At 40.0% G+C, this 13,173-nt stretch overlaps 1 non-coding gene across 1 annotated transcript; it reads right to left on the reverse strand.

The window, feature by feature from the left end:
* Positions 1-508: 508 nt before the first annotated feature.
* LOC143658141 (U6 spliceosomal RNA) lies at positions 509-613 on the reverse strand. The gene has a single exon (XR_013163158.1). It is a non-coding gene; the product is annotated as a U6 spliceosomal RNA (small nuclear RNA).
* Positions 614-13,173: the final 12,560 nt, after the last annotated feature.

Consider the following 13,173-nt stretch of genomic DNA (forward strand, 5'->3'; position numbering starts at 1 on the left):
TAAAGGGTGCACAGTGAGGACCACTGTGGGCAACCAGGGCCCAATCCTGTTGGGTGCAGAACAGCCTCAGAGCTGACCCACTGAGAGGCAAAGATACTAGTGTATCCATAGGGCAACTACTTTTCCTCAATTGCTGAGAGTTTTTCCTGGATTAACTTCCCAGCATATTGATTCCTTCAGTTTGTTAAGGTTGCCAGAATGCAATATACCAGAAATGGGTTGGCTTTTATAAAGGGAATTTATTAGGTTCCAAGTTTACAGTTCTAAGGCCATAGAAATGTCCAAACTAAGGCATCCAGAGGTATACACCTTGACTACTCAAGAAAGGGCTGATGCTTACATAGGACATGACTCCCAGGGGTGTAAATCTCCCTGGCAATGTGGGACATGACTCCCAGGGATGAGCTGAGACCCAGCATCAAGGGATTGAGAAAGCCTTCTTGACCAAAAGGGGGAAGAGAGAAATGAGACAAAATAAAGTTTTGGTGGCTGAGAGATTTCAAACAGAGTTGATACGGAACACTTTGTGAATTTGCGTATCATCCTTGCGCAGGGGCCATGCTCATCTTCTTTTCATGGTTCCAACTTTAGTGTCTGCACTGCCGAAGCGAGCACTGTCTGTGGCTACTTCCTATGGCTACCTTCATGCTACAGTGGCAGATCTGAGTGTTTGCAACAGAGATGGTGTGGCCTGTAAAGCCTAAAAATTTATCTGGTCCTTTACATGCCATCTCCATAGCCACATCAACTGCTCCCTTGCCTTCTGGGTTCTGGTTGAATGGGGTCATTAGGGAGCACAGCAGGAGATTGGACAGAGGGTGGAGAGGGGACCTGGAGACTTCATTCTACTCAGCGCCTGTGTGGTTGCCACTGGACAGCTCCATTTGGGAACTGAATGTGTCAGTTCCTCTCAAGGGGCCTCTTCTTTGTCTTTGGTCTCTAGGAAGTCTCACTCCATTCAAACCCTTCAGGCACAGGGATCATGGCTTCTTGCTGTTATTAGCCCTGGGGTCCTAGATTATCCTTTGTGGTTTCCTGTACCCTGTCCACACTCATGAAAATAGCTTTCTTATTAAATAATCCCAAATTTATCCCAAATTTATCCCAATTTAAGGATACCTTCCATTCCTGTTGGGATGCTAATTGATAGAGATTATAATATAGTCTATATATCATGATCCTAATTTAAGGAACAAAAAAGAAACAAGTATTTGGGTGTATAAAAATATTGAAAATAAATTCACTAAAATGCTACCACTGGTTTTCTTTGCATAATGAGATTATCAGTGATTTTTATTGTATTCCTCTTGCTTTATGCTGAACCTGATGATGAGGATATATTAATTTTGTACTAGGGAAAAAAGCTAAATAAATAAAACAAATAAATAAATAAATAAATAAGATTTTAAAGGAAAGAAAGCCCAGAATCTTTGGCCTTATTATTTATTGGGCCAAACCTAGCTATGTCCTAAAATTTACTGATAGATATTTCCCTTTCTGGGATGGCAGTGTACACAATGAAGAGGGCAGCAAGCCTGCTCTATTATTCAGGGTTTGGTGATAAAACAGACAGAAGATCCACATACACAGGTAAACGCATTCATGTGTGTGCACGTACATACCTGTGAGTGCACAGAGAAAGAGAGACAGAGATGGAGAGACAGAAACAGAGAACTGGATAGTTGGGTCAGCCTATTAGCACCATTTTTTTTTCAGTTGTGACATGTCTGCTGCTGGAATGGTGCACGTGCTTGGGAAAAGTCTGCCCAGAGGCATTGCTGAAGTGTGTTTAGGCTAACAGTTTTAAGTCTCTTTTTCTTGCCTGGTTGGCCATTTTTCTGCAAAGCATGCCACCCTAGTGAATGTCTGGGTCCGGTGGGACTTTCAATGTTGGTTGAGTTCCATTCTAAATTCAGTATTCTCTCAAGACACTTAGGACTCTTGTTGGAACTTGTACCAACAGCCCAGATGCCTCCTGAACCCCTCACGGGTTCCTGTTTGTTGTACTCGTGGCTAATTCTACCTGCAGGTCTTGGTCAACTCTAATCCACCTAGACGGCCTTCCTGAACTTCGAATCTCCAGGGGTTGGGTTCTGTTTCTCTTTCTTGGCAGAAGAACTTGAGTTCATGCAAATTGGTCCCTGGTAATCAGCTCTGAATACAAAGGGGACTGTATTTGTCAGAACACAAAATCATCTATTACAACCTTTTTCCAGATCAATGATGTCTTCTTGCCCTATGTTGAAAACACTAAAGAACACTGAAGGGACTGCTGTTGGAGCAAAGAAGGTATGCTCCAGAGTGTCTTATATTGGCCTCTCTTATATACCCAGAAACAGCTCTTGAGGCAAGGATTCAAGTACAAATAGTTTAATTGGGAAGTGAAGGGAGATGCCTGGAGGTGGGCAGGAGGTTGAAAATGGCATTTACCGGGCTAAGTGCTTTATTTTATTTTTCATTGTTATTTCCATTTTACAGAAGAGGAGACCAAAACTGAGGGAGGTGCAGTGGTTTCTCTAAGCTCCATAGCAGCTAAGTAACAGAGTTCTCTCAGATATCAAAAGTCATTCTGTAACTACTATACTCACTAATTTCTGCCTCAAATAGAAAATCAAAGAGACCATGCAAATGAAAACCTAAAATAAACGAAAAGACATTTTTTCCCCTAATCTAATGGATGTTGGCTAACATTTCATTTTTAAAAACACATTTATTGTTTTCACAGTAGCTCTGAGAAATGCTTAAGAGATGAATATGAGTTTTTAGAAGTGTGTAACCTCCTCTGGGGTATATATTTTGATAAAATCCCAGACACCTTAGAGAAAGAACAGAAGAAAGGATCATATTGGGCAGATAAAATGCTAATAAGGGGGGACCAGAGGCAAAAGGAAGTTGAAAGAGAGGAAAAGAAATGAGGGAGGAATTAGGGCACTGAAGGCAGAGAATATTCATGTACGTCCCCATGAAAGCAAAATGTCATGGATTTCTAGGACAGGATATTGCTGCAGAAAGTGCTGAGTCAGAACCTTCTTTCAAGAGTGAGTATCAGCATGAAGAAAAGGTATGAACTGCTTTTGAAAACTAGTGAGTTACCGTCATGGAAATTGTTAACGGATCACCTGCTAGCTCTTTGCTCTTTTGTTGTATGTGTATAAGATCTTAAATTCGGTTTGTGGGGGGTTAGGTAAAATACCATTTAAGATCCATTTCAACTTTAATTCTAACTCTGATTCCTCATAACTTGTTATTTTCAAGAATTTGCTTAAGAGTTTGTTATTTTTTCCCCCAGGTTTTGCTTCAATGATTCCTTCCCCTAACCCACACATAATTTGTCTTTTTCTCTCCCTCTCCTGCTCTCTGTCTCTTTTTGAGGGTGCAGATGCTTCTTTCATTTTGTTTATATTTCCCCACTTTTCAGTTTCTGAGTTATACATTTATTTTGCTTTTAATAATTCCCCGTTGAGTGACTGAAATATGACTGCTCAGAGCCAATTATGTTTCCTAGTATTTGTGGAATTTTCCTGCCTACATAGAAGACAAATTTCTGTAAAGTGTCAAGAGGGGGAATTTAATTTAGCAAATATTAGCTGAACATTGGCCATGTGTTAGCTGAGGCAGAGGTTTTCCTTCAGGGACCATCCAACCTATTAGATGGGATAAAATGCAGCATCAAATACTCATTAGATTTAGAGAATCAGTAAAGCTGAGATCTGAAGCAAATGGAAAAGGGAAAAAAAAAATTAGAATTTTTTTTTTCCAAAAGATAAAACATTGAAATAGTTGTCTACAACTTTATTCACATTTGCCACTTACATTATGGTTAATTATTACTTTTATTTTTTATAGTTTGGGTTTTTACATTACATTGGGGGAGCATCATCATCTTTTCAGAGTTTTGGGTTTTAAAAGTCTTTATCTGGCTGTGGTTATAAGGCACAAGGGTTTCTATAATAGGCCTCACTTTAATTGCAAAGCATCTCACAGTTTGCACAGTGTTTCCACATACATTGCTCAATTCAGCATGGTTTCTGAGAGAAGTAATGCAGGTGGAATCCCTAATTTACAGGTAATAAAGTAGAGTCTTAGGTAAGGTGACTTGCTTAGGATCAGCAGGTGCACAATTGACTACTTTTCCTCCCTTCTCTCCAACTGTGTGCTTTTAAATATCAGACTCAGAAAAGGGTGAGCTGTGGTTCAAAGGAAGGCCCCAATGCACCTGGAAGTTACTATGGTGGCAGAGGGTGCATGGGTAGTAAGTTTTAAAGAACAGCCAAAGCTTCAAAAGAGGAAGATGGGAAGAATGTATTACCAGGTAGGGGCAAGCTCATTGACAAAGTCAAGTAGATGAGAAGTTGCAGGGTTTGTTCAGGGCACAGCATGCAGCCCAGCTCATTTGCAGAACAGGGTACATGTCAAGAGGAGTTTGGAGATAAGTGAAAATGTGGGGAAAAATTAAGAACATAAATTAGCAAATGTGTACCATTATACCTTTTGAAACTACCCCCGGGTGCTATCTTTGGCCTGGTGACTTGCCTCTAGCCTTTGATCAACAGTATGGGTTAAGAAGGAAAGAAAGGCAGAAATGGCTAGTGGAAGGTGGTCCAGATCTGTTTTGTACTGGAGGTGAAGAGCTATCAGCTGAGACAGCTCGCTGACTCTCTCTTCTCCATTTTATTTTCATTCTAGTACATCCTCCTCACTTCTTCCCTCCCACTATAACTTTACTCTTGGGCCAACATTTTCCTTATGGCATTAGAATTCCCTTTGCTTCTTTGTATACCTCTGTTAGAACGGAAACATAAATATCCATTAGTGACACCAAAAGCACTAAAAGAAAATCATGTCACACAGTGCGGTAAAAGTAAAAGAAGCCCCTGACTGCACTGAAGGATTGTTTTTGCTGGATGGGAACTCATAGTGCAACAAGACTAGACCCTAAAGCAGATCAATTGACTTGGCTTTTCCCAGTAAGTCAAAATCAGCTACACTGATGATCCTATATATAGGTTCAGGGATGAGCCAGTAAAGGGAATAGATCAGTGGCTTCTGCTCCTCCATCTGGTTGTTTAAAATTAATTCACCTACCTAGACTCTCATCTATCCGTTTTCTCAGGGACTCTTTAATTCAGTGGGAAGTCTTTGGGCATCTACATTAAATCAGGCCTCCAAAATGCTTCACACCGGAGACACAAGGGTGAAGGAAAAACATTCTTTCAAGAACCGTATAGCGTAGTGTCCCAGTCATGGCTGTTTTTGAGATGCATTGTCAACAACCAGACCTAGGATCTAAGATTCGGATAATAGGTGTCCCCTTAAAGTCCTCCTCTTTTATCCACTTTCCAAGTTGACTCGTTCAGAAGACTGCGTGTCTAAGTAGGTACCTAATGCCTCTCAATGCCCCTAGCGAGGCTCATCATTTCCACTGAAGCCAGGGCTTCTCCTGAATCCCAAACACTTCTCTCAGTACCTGCCTTGCTCTGGTGTGTCGTTCAAGAATCAGGTCTTTCCCTCATCTGCTCTGTGCTCCTATGGAAATTCTCGTCGAGCCTTGTCCCTCAGTTGTGACAAACACTTGCTTGTCCATAAAACTCCAACACTGTTCACTATTAACCAAACAGAGCCCTCATGAGGAAGATCACCACCACATCAAAATATACACTGCAGTAAAAGGAAGGACTTGGTCTTTTTTTCCTCCAAGACAGCTGCTAAGCAAAAAAAAAAAAAAAAAAAAAAAATCAATTTTTTAAATCCTTAAAAGGAATCATTAAGGAATGTGATCCTCAGCTTGGTCATGGTTCTAATCTTCTTTGAATCAAAGTTGCTGAAACTTCTTTGATTTGGCTTCTCTCCTTATTTCAGAAATCTCCAACCTTTGAATCACATCAAGGTGTCTGTGTAAGAATATAATTCTTTTCTTTTAGGTGACCTGGAATCAGGTAATGGAATCCAGTGCTGTTGAAAAGGATTCATGAAAAGAGCCAGCCCTAACTGGGGGCACTTCCAGGGTTTGGCTTCTTTAAAAAGCTTCATGTGCAGATGGCTCCAGTCCACAAGGCTACCGGACCATCCCCACAAATGGTTCTGGAAGCCTGTAGAATCTTTTGGCTGACTTTGGCTGGGAGGTTAAACTCTTCCGTAAGTTCCAGGGTCAAATCACCCACTCCTCCCTGGTGCAAATTAAATTGTCAGGTGGTTGGTGAAGCCCATGAAACAAACAGAAATTTTCCAATTTAATTGTTTTTAAAGCCTTTTAAACTATTTGGTGTCCAAGAGAAAGAAAAGCAATGTTGTTTCATACTCATCAATCTGTGCTTCACCTAAGAATGAGCCACACAAGTATGAAGGGGAAGGGAGCTAGAATTCTCCTGTTAACATTACAACTCTGTGTTGTTTTAAAGTAATGATGTTTCTGGATGCACCTCTCACTTCCACACAGCGTTATTTCCCACAGAGCAGTCAGAGTGTTCCTTTTAAACTCTGAATCTGATCTTGTTACACCTCTGCTCAGAATCCTCTGGTGGTTTTCCGTCTCTCTCAGAGTAAAATCCAAAGTCCTTATAATGGCCTACATATCCCTACCTCGCTTCGACCTGGTTGCTCCTTTGTTTCTGTTACCTGTTTCCACCCTGTAACTCTGGCATTCTATTCTCAACACATTAGCCATAGTTGTCCTCTGAAAACATTGCTCAAAGTTTGTCACTGCTCTGCTCCAAATACTCCAATGACTCCCAAACCCTTCCAGAGTAAAAGCCAAAATCTTTATAGGACAAACTCCTATGAAAGCTTACTCTTCATCTCTTCTAAAAACTCTCCTTTCTACCCTGCTTTATTTTTTTCCATAGACTTTATCCCCAACCGATACACTGTATACTTAAATGTTTAGGTGCTGTGTTTTGCAGTCTTCCCTAACCAAATGCAAGCCCCAAGAGCTAAAAGACGCTGTCTCTGACTCAGTATAGTCTCTCTCGTGCCTAGAACAGTGCCAAGCACCTAGGAGGCACGCCAATAAATATTTGAGTCAATAAATATGTAAATACAAGCCCTTAGCTCTTTAATGGGAAGCAGACAGGGAGGGCAACTTCCTATACTCAGGTGATTATTTTTCCTATCAATCCTGTTTAATTTTTTTGGGCATGGACAGGCTCTGGGAACCGAACCCGGGTCTCCCGCATGGTAGGTGAGAATTCTAGCATGCGGCTATCCTTGCATTACTCCAATCCTGTCATTTATTTATTTATTTATTTATTTATTTATTTATCTATCTATTTATTTATTTTGCATGAGCAGGCACCGGGGAACGAAACCTGGCAATCCTGTTCTATTTTTAAATGTACAGTGCCATGTTCTGAAATAATGATGATTTTGTCTCTTCCTTCCCAATGACCCTGTATTTTATTTCTGTTTTGACCTTATTACCTTGATTAAACATTCCTAAATAGAGAGCATGACCCTGGTGGTGGAGAGCAACCTGTTTTGGTCCTGATTGTAAAGGAGATGCCTCTAGTGCAGGATTATCTCACCCTCCGTATGAGTGACATTTTGGACTGGATGGCATTTTGTTGTGTGGGGTCCCCCGTGCTCGGTGGGGTGTTTAACAGCATCCTTGGCCTCTGCCGACTGACATCAGAAACCCCCCTCAAGTTATTACAACCAAAAATGTCTCCAGACATTGGTAAATGCTCCCTAGAAGGCAAAATCACCCTTGTTGAGAATCGCTGCTCTGATGTTTCACTGTTAAATTGATCGTTTTTAGGCCAGATTTTCTTGTGTTAGTGAGAGAATAATACTCGTCTTCCTAGTGGATGGAAACATTCATGGAAACTTTCTTTATTTGACACTGGGTACCAAAGGCTTAAAAAAATGTTCCTTCCTTTTGGTCGAATTACTTATTCTCTTGCAATTTATCCTGTGAAAGTAAACAAAGATATAGACAGAGATTTATGTACAGGGATGTCCACTGTTGGATTATTTATGATTGTGAAAGAATTGAAAACAACCTAACTGCTTAATAACAAGCTTAAGAAATGATAATATATCGTAGGATGGAATATTTTTTCTCCATCAAATATTAATGCGTTTTGAAAAGTATTTATGGCATAAAATGTCATAAATGTATATATAAAAAGATCATATGATGAAGCCCATAGATTTTAGGGCTCTCATTAAGGTTGAGATTCGTGAAGGGATGTGACCCTGTGAAATTCATTGCTTTTCACCAGGCAAGGTCTGTGCAAACATCAATTATTTTCTATTATGTAAGCCTCCTTACCCTAGGAGTGGGAAGAAGCAATTTTTTTTTATCAACAATTCTTTACAATAAATAGATGAAATAAAAATTTAATTAAATATATATGCAGCGATTCACCACTCTGGCATATATGGCCTTTTTCTAAGGAAATTTAAAAACTAATGCTGGTATTTAGCTAGTGAATACTTTTTTCTTCAGGTGAGTTTAAGTGACTACATTCATGTAAGGTCTTTTTTTTTTAAATGACATTTCGCTACAGAACAGCTACTTCAGGATGCACAAGGGTAAACAATGCAGTACTTTTATCCAGGATAATTTTGCATTGTGATGAAAACCTTTTCCCATATGCCTTTTCTCCTTATTATTACGTGGAATGAGGCAGGATGCTTTTTTTTCCCTCCCGGGTTATCCCTTTCCTGGATCATGTTTGATAGTCACAGCCTCTTGGGGTTGGCCATATACCAAGTTAAATAACAGAAAGGGGACCTTTTACAGTGCTACTCAGAGCTGAGAAGAGCTATAAAGATTGTCTCAAATCATAATCCTGCATAAGCATGTGCTAATAAGCAATTACTCCTGATGGGTCAATATGTATGACTGTCGTGAACAGTAGTTCTCAAACCTTTGTCCACATCAGTAACACCCAGGCAAACTGTTAAAACACAGATTGCTGGAATCTACCCCAGAATTTCTGATTCAGTAGGTCTGGCTTGGGGACCAAGCATTTGCATTTCTAATTTCCCAAGTGATACTGATGCTTCTGGTCTTATGATGACAATTTGAGAGCCACAGGTCTTGAATCAGATCAATGATGGCAGCTTTCCTTCCATCCACTCTCTTCCCCTTTAACCCGCCTGAGAGGATCAAAAGACCTCTCTGAGTCCTCAGGTAATAGAAATTGACCACCCAAGCTGAGGATGGAGAAAAAGAGGAGGTGGGACCCTGGTGATTATGTGGATGGAGCAGAGGGCTCAAGTGACAGAAATCCACAGGAAGAGGAAAGAGATAGTGACTCCATGGGATAAGATGCTTTCCATAGCCTGAAAGAGGGGTGACCACATCGGCTTCCTAGAGAACAGAAAATTGAATGCCAGACCCATCTTGCACCGATGCCTGTGTGTAGGACAAGTTGTCTATTAACCACTTGGCATTGCCTCTTCCACATGGATTCAATTTACATCACAATAAGTGTTTTGAACTTGAAAGGAAAAGCTGGCATGGATCTATGGATTCTGTGGGCATCTTTGTACTCAGTGATGGAATTCATTTTTACCCTTCTGATATCACTTACAGTAAAGAAGTTTCAGGTCAGACTTGTTTCCTAGATGAAAGAAAACATGAGAATCAAATTTACAATTAGTATATAGTGAATGTTGCACAACTGTCAAAATAAAATAATATCACTTCTTAGTTTAAAACCCTCCAGTATAGTGGTTCTCAACCTTAGCTGCACTGAAGATATTTTTAAAATCCTAATAGGCCACACACCATGTTAATTAAATCAGAATTTCTGTGGATGAGGCACAAGCATCAGTATTTTTAAAAACTTCTGGGTGATTATGGTATACTGCAGGAGAGCTACTGTCCCAGGGATTTTCCATTGTACTAGAAAGGAGCTTCCAGACCCAGTAAGGTCTGCACTGCTTATGTCTTCATGATCATTTCGTGCTTCTCTCCTCCTTGCTCCCTACACTCCTCCAACACCTACACCTTCCTTTTGTTTCTTAAACTTATTGAACTGTTTCCTACCTCTGTTCTCTCTGCCTGGAAGTTTCTTCTTACAACTCTTCATCTGGCTAACTCCTGCTATTCCTTTGGGTCTTGGCATAATGTCATCTGTATCCCTGAATACCTATAAAGAGTGTTCCTCTGTTAGTTTCTCATGTAGCACCTTTTTTCCTGTCAACAGTTCTTTACCACAATTTTCAATCACATATCTCTTTACTTTTTATTTGTTGAATGTCTATGTGTCTACTACAGTGTAGTCTCCAGGAGGCCATGTTGTGCCAGGGCCTAACACGTGCCTGGCATATGGAGTGCATTTAAATAGCTATTCTAATGTCCTTGTCTACAATGCCATTATACCTGTTATTTTAAGATTTTCCCTTTGGTTATGGGTCACATTTTTCTACTTCTCTGGGTGTCTCCATTTTTGATTGAATGCCAAATGTGGTAAATTTTACATTGTTGACTGCTGGGCTTTGTTGTATTTCTTTGAAGAGTGTCGGGCATTATTCTGGCATGCTAAATTTCTTACAGATTAGTGTGACCCTTCAGAGTCTTCTTTTTAAGCCCCTTTAGGGTGGGTCTAACTTTACTCTAGGACAGGGTTCTCATTCTTGATACTACTCTAGGTTTCATTCCATATATGTTCATTGAGGTCTTTCCACAATAAGTAGTGGAAACTTTTGTTAAGTATTGGCCCTGTGTGAATCTGGGGATTGCTCATCTTTCTGTTCCCCAGTTATTGTTCTTTCCTCAAAAGTAATTCTGTGTCTAGCCTCTGAGGGTTTTACCCTATATATGTCTGCCTTAGTATGAGCTAAGTGAGAAGCTCAAGGAATCTATGCTGAGGTTTTGAGTTTTTCTCTATGTAACTTTCTCTCTAGGTATTCTGAATTGAAAATTCTAGCTTTGTTTACCTCCCCAAACTCTGATTGCTGTCTCCTCAACTGAGCAAGACTTCTAGGCTTTGTTTGGTTTACCTCTCTTTGCACTACAGTCCAGAAATTGCCTCCAGACAGAAAGCTGAGGCAATCATAGATCAATCCTCATTTGTTTCCCTTCTTTCAGGGAAGAACCCCCTAACCCCTTTCTTGTCCAATATCTGAAAATAGTCATGTCCTATATTTTTTCCAGTCTTCTAGATATTTACGGTAGGTGGGTAATTCTGGGCCTTGCCACTTTCTCATCCTGTTTGGCATATACAAGTATTAAATAAATGAGTGAGTAAAATAATAGCATAAAGATGTATTATGGTTGGTGAGAGGAACAGATAACATCTGTACACTGAGTTTTGTGCCTAAAGCCAGCAGACTCAGATAGGGATTTCTGGGCAGAAACAGCATGGCTGTTTTAAGAAGTCTTTAAGAGTAAAGCACTTGTTCCTCCAAGAGTGGAGGAAACCTAAGATAGTCGTGACTATGGCTTTGAAAGAAGCTCTGGATTGGGCCTAAAAGAACCTGCCTTCTGCCCTTAGGCCTGTATAGCAAATTCTATGAAGGTAGGGAAGCCATCTCCTCTTTAGGGGGTTCAGTTTCCATCTTTAAACAAATAACATGGTTTAGAACAGGGGCAAGCAGCTCAAATACCTGTGGATGCGAGTGACGGCATCTGGGTGGGGACTGTGGTGAACTAGGGAGTGTACACTCCTTTAAAGAGGCAGCTACTAAGTAAGACTTTGGGATCTTGAGTTGCAAGATCACACAACTTTCAAGAGAAGCCGGAAATCTAGATTTATTGATGTTGATAACTAATAGGATCCCATCAGTCCCAAGGTCACTAGTTGATAGCCAGTAATTATTTATAGCCACCTATTTTTATGAAAACTACTCAGTTTACAGTGCTACACCTATTATGTGGATTTTTAAAAAATATCTATCTCTTCTTGACCACAAGGTCTATGGGGGCACAAGCTGTGGTTGTTTTATTGGCCTCTATTTCTAGTGCTTGGTACATACTAGGCCCTCAATAAATATTTGATGAATACATAAATGAATCTGCAGGAAGGCAGTGGAACGCCTGACATCCTTTCCAGCTCTGATACTCCATGATGATGGTGATGATGATGAATGAAACTCGTGGCAATAAATATTAAGTTGGCACTTAAGTCAAATACCACTGTAGCCATTAGGACTGCTATAAAATATGTTAGTTTTTCTTTCCTTCCAGGGGCATAGTAGGTTCATACTTCTCCATTCCCTATGAAAGTAGGCATGAACTTGTGATTTGTTTTGACCAATGAAATGTTAGTGAAACTTGCATGAGTCACTTCTGGGTGGAATCTTTAAAAGGCATTGTGACATTTGCACATTCCTTTTTTTTTATTGTATAATCGTGTGTTGAGAGAATAATGATCTCAGTTGACTTGCAGCACGAGTAAAAAATAACCTTTTTCTGGATTAAGTCATCGAGATATTGGAATTTTTATTCCTGTAGCACAACCTAGCCCATTCTGACTAGTGTAATCACTGTTCATGCATTAACTAATTTCAATACTTCCAACAATCCATGAATTACTATTCGTGGCATCGTTGTTGCAGATGAGGAAACTGAGGTACAGAGGGGCTAGGTAACTTGCCAAAATTCACGTCATTGGTAAATGCAGAGCTGAGCCAAGGATTCAAATCCAGAGATTTGTCTCCAAAGTCTAAATGGTAAATAGTACACTATTTGGTCCCTGTTATTTTTTAAGGTTTACATTTAGTTTCAATCAATGAGGGCAAGGCAATGGGAGAAAGACGCCTACGAATTGGTGGTGACAGTGTGTGGTACTTTGGGGAGCTGTACTGGCGTGGGAGGATTTCTTATACTCCACTGCTGTGTTTGATTTCATTTAATTGCTTTGTCCTTTCAGTTATAGGCTTAGAAGAGGAGAGAGTCTGGAAGTGTCACTTGATCTGCTTTTGACATTTTATATTTCATGCCCATGAAATTGTGGAGATTTTTAATTGTTGGTTGCATTTTCAGAGTAAATAAAGAAGTTATATTCAAAGGACTTCTGCACAGCACATGGAAAGTCTTTGAAGCCTTGGCATTTGAGGTAAAAAGCATTCCGATGCAAAAATAGCTGTTAGTTGGGATGGGGCAGAATTTAATAGCAATAAGGAAGAACTGAGTTAAGTGACAAAGCAATGGCTATTTGTAGCTCTCCAGGCCCTTATAATCCTTTGAATACTTAATTGGATTTTCTTTCAAACTTCTTT

This window comes from Tamandua tetradactyla, chromosome 15 (assembly GCF_023851605.1).
Source record: "Tamandua tetradactyla isolate mTamTet1 chromosome 15, mTamTet1.pri, whole genome shotgun sequence".
Taxonomy (NCBI): Eukaryota; Metazoa; Chordata; class Mammalia; order Pilosa; family Myrmecophagidae; genus Tamandua; species Tamandua tetradactyla.